The 4,593-nt window shown below is 31.0% G+C and overlaps 1 pseudogene; it reads right to left on the bottom strand.

Moving 5' to 3' along the window:
• Nucleotides 1-1,167: 1,167 nt before the first annotated feature.
• Nucleotides 1,168-2,876, bottom strand: LOC124917897 (annotated as a pseudogene).
• Nucleotides 2,877-4,593: the final 1,717 nt, after the last annotated feature.

Raw genomic sequence — 4,593 nt, 5'->3', positions numbered from 1 at the left:
CCATGGATTTGAGGCACCTCGTGACTATGAAACTACCCTAATTGAGGTGGTTGACAACTAAAACCATAAAGCCAAAACAGACGATCTTCGAGAAAGAAGAGTTTTGACTTCTATATTATTTTGCTCATTTTGTCTACTGTTTAGCATGGTTGTTGTTAGGTTAAGAATAAATAATGCAACTCATCCTTATTTACCCATCAAAACTTGGTCAAAAAAGAAGGAAGAAGTTATTCTTCTTATTATTATGATATTTAATCATTAGTTGAATTAAAACTATTAAATGTTGGAATGAGTTTTTTTCCCTTTCCTTCAGCTGTTTTGTTATTATCTGATTTATTTTTCTTTCATTTCATATTTATTTTTAACATTAAAAAACTACTTAAATGATTTTCATTCATTATGAATTGGATATATAAAGTTAAAAGATAATATTTAGACAATATAACTAAATTTACATTGTAGAAGTTCCAACAGAAATGCAATTGTTTTATTTCATCAATGAGAGATGAAAAAGTAAACACATGTCCTCTTGTTGGCCCTTTTGTTCATCAAAGATCAAAGTAATCATAACTCCATCATTCTTAGCTGACTATTTTAGTTCATCAAAGATTAACTTCATCATTTTTTCAGATGACGGTTTAAACATGGTTGGGTATTGTTTTGTCAAATTATTCGGACACTTTAGGCAGTATTGTTGACACAATTGAGAACGATTCATCCATGACTAATTGTATTCATACAAAAAAATAAAACTTTATGACAACAAACTTAGTCCGATTAAACAGGACACCATACATAACAAAACACAAACCCAAACCAAAATTTAGAATCTCAGACTGTAATAGAATTTGTAACAAATATAGAAAGTAATTTGTATAAGTCAGTCACATCTATTCCCATGAAACTCTCTATATAAATTTAGGTAAAATAATGTGTTACAAAATAAGAAAATTTGGCTTCATCAAGAGAGAAAGCTTGATGGAGAAACATGTGAAGAATTTTAGGATATGGAAAAAACTATAAATGATTTACAAAACTAGAATTTTCTATACAAAATGGCTTCAATGAGAATTGAGAGCTTATTATTATTTATTTTTTTTGGAAAAAAACTTATTATTATTGATTACAAGTAAGAGAGTTAGTTATATTTAAGATTAACTAAGATGATTATTGCTCAAGAGGAATCTATTCTAGTTCTAGATCAATCTCTCTCGATTCCACATTCTGTAGCTTAAGACTCACTTCCTCCTTCACCCTTTCATCGACTATATTCACAGTGCTGTCTTCTATGAGGGCATTATCATCCGCCTTTATCCATTTCCCAATTTTCATGTTTCCAAACATTGCAGCATCCCCATATACCATTGCAGAACTTATCATCCATTGTATATCAATATATGTCTCACCCATTATGTCATTAGTAGAAAATGTATCATAGTCACACACTTCTTGCATGAATGTATAATTTCATTTATCTTCAAAAATTGTTAAAAACACAAAGCAATCTTCTTTTTTTTGACCAATTTCACCGGCCCATAATTTTGGGGCACTGAAAGCATCAACTCCTCATTCCATATAGGATTAAGATTACTCCTCATAACAGTTATTTGTGCTTTCTATATAAAGTTGATCATATTAACATTTTCAAAATATACAAAAATCGGGACTGGACTCAACTCACTCACCTGCTGCCCGAGAGTAAGAACAACATAAGGATCACTCGACAACATATCTCTGACAGCTAAATTTGTGTCTTTAACCACTTTTATCTTGAGCATTCCTATAAATTCCACCATTCCTTCCTGTTAGTCAGCCATCCATCAGGAATTAATAATTATTTATTTAGTATGAACAGAATTAACCACACAAAAAAGATGTAGATCTTGGGATAGAGAATGACTACGGACTAAGATGAACTAGACTGCAAATTGTTGCTTGACTTCTTGTTGGAATTTGAAGAAATACGTAAGCTAGGCTTCACAAATTCTTGCAGCTCATACTTAGACCTACAATAGAAACAAACCAAAGAAAGGGTGGGTGGGATTTAAATGATTTGATCAATATATTAACCAAAGATAATTTAGTTGCACTGATTGATCGATCATAAAACTGGCCTGATAAATTTAGAACGGTCCTCGTGGCTAGAATCTAGCCTAGTTTCAAGAAACTATCTGGAATATAAGCCTGGTAAATAGAATTAGCAGAAGCATTTCCTCCAACATCAATCATCGCCTCAATTTCATCCTCTGTCCATTCGTCTATTGTCACCGATAACACCTGTTCTTGTTATTTAAATCATTTATGAGTTATGACATACCGTTTTTTTATCCAATTCATTTATCAATCATTGAGAACCATCACTCATATCACCTTTGAGATATGTGCTCCAAGGCTTCTGTGCACTCCACAACATTTTAAGCATATGAAAACCCCAATATTAACTGACCTGAAATTAGAAACAACCAACCCTCTTAATTCTTATCACAACTCTATCAACATTTTTAAAATATCGAATACTAAGTAAGAAACATACGCCCACTTCGGGTCTGGAGAGTCACAATCTGCAAAACAACGATTATCCTTTTGCATCTACAAATCTTTCAATCTTTCTTTACCTACAAAAATCAAGTAGTAGTAAAACAATGATATGAATTACTCATTTGAAACCCTAATTGAATTCAAATAGATACCTGATTTACTCATTTCTCTGTTTCAGATTCAAAATCATCAAAACAAAACGATTCCTTTTTACCAGTCCGCAAGTTTCCTCTATCGATGCTGAGAGTGTTAAACTCTGTCGGATTCTCCTCTTCAATTTCCATATCTATCGAAACGTTTAACTTCTGCTTCCTTAGATCAATGAAGTACAAACCCATGTGTTCTTGATTGTCGTCATCTTTACATATATAAACTTGTAAGATTTCCTTAAAACCCTAGATCTTGCATCCAACATAATATCACTTGGATAATATTCAAAACCTAGAATACATAAGAATGAATTGAGACGAGAATGTCTTACCTTAGCGGAGCAACGGGATCGGAGGGGATAGGGTTTGAGAGAGAGTCGGAACCCTAAAAATTGGAGATTTAAAATGAGGGTCAAAATTAGGCGCTTTAAATAGTATGAAAGATGCATATTACATAATGCGCGAATATGTAAGTGTAATTCGCGTAAGTGTAACCCGCGTAAGCGTAATCCGTGTAAGTGTAATTCGCGTAAGTGCAGTCACATGGGCAAGACAGACATTTCGCAGGGCAAAAAGACCCTTTTTGCAAACATTATCAAGCGCGGACCTTTTTTGAAATTAAGGCTATTTCATCAAATTTCCCCACTAACTAACAGAGACTTGTTTTATGTAATTGTTCCTTAATACTGTTGGATGGAGGAATGAAAGCTTCCTTGCTCATTTTAAGGATCGACAGACTTTTCTGCTTTGTGTTGTTTATCAGAGTCGATAGCCTTCAAGAAAAAGGCTCTGAAATCGGTGTAGCCAGAGGCGGAGCCAGGATAAAAAATTACCTGGGGCTGACTCCAACTTGCATCTCAGATTTAACTTTCTATATATACTCCGCTTTTTTTTTCAATAAAATTTTCACGATTATTCAAAGATGGAGACTCGTCATGCCCTCTCAATGCACACGCTTGCAAAGTGAGCCACCGAGTGCTTTCAATAGTTGTTGTAAGCCGTAATCTATTATTTTGTTTTTTATCTAAATACTATGCATTCAGTACTTTGTCAATATGACAAGGATATTCATTTGATTATCAAGATATTCAACTGCCCTATTATGTGGTAAAATATTACATCCTATATGCATAACAAAAGAGCATATATCCTCATCATTAACTCGCTTTCAATATTTGAATTCATCTATTGTAAATGTAGGTTTTTGGGGTTGCTTATGTTCAAACAAGAAACATGGGAAACAAAAAGTAGCATCTTTCAAAGGAGAGTATTCTAACCAAGTAAATTTCTTAAACCAATGACTTTGGAACCGTCGATTTGATTTCTAAATTTGGTCGGCGGGTACTCATCCTTAATAGGTTTATATGACTTCATCTTATATAAGCTCGTCTAATTTCATCCATTTTATTAAAAGGATATTTCCATATCGGAATACGTAATACTGGATCAAGTTTAAGAGAACTTACATCAATTCTAGGAGATTTGTTAGGTTTTTGAGCAGGGATATCAAATTCTTTATTTAAATACCGAATCAAACAAATGTAACTATTTTAACTTGTTTATTAATATTAATTTATATTTTCTTATAAATTTTTGAAATAGTTTAAAATTAAAAAATATAAAACACTATTATTATTTTAATTTTTATATTTTACCCTTATAAATAATTTGTATTATTAATTATATTAAAATAAATAAAAAATAATGTATAATTATTATATAAATATAATTTTAAAATAAATAATATTATTATATGATTTACATTATTTTATATATTATTTTTTATACTTTGTTTATATAAATAAATCTTATTTATATATTAATTAAAATTTATGGATTATTATAAATATTTGTATGTTAGAAAAAAATAAAATAATTATGAATTAATTTTTAGATAAAGATAATA

The sequence above is a fragment of the Impatiens glandulifera genome, unplaced genomic scaffold, assembly GCF_907164915.1.
Source record: "Impatiens glandulifera unplaced genomic scaffold, dImpGla2.1, whole genome shotgun sequence".
Lineage (NCBI taxonomy): Eukaryota > Viridiplantae > Streptophyta > Magnoliopsida > Ericales > Balsaminaceae > Impatiens > Impatiens glandulifera.
The sequence above is the reverse complement of the archived record's forward strand: the minus strand, read 5'-3'. Positions and strand labels throughout refer to the sequence as shown.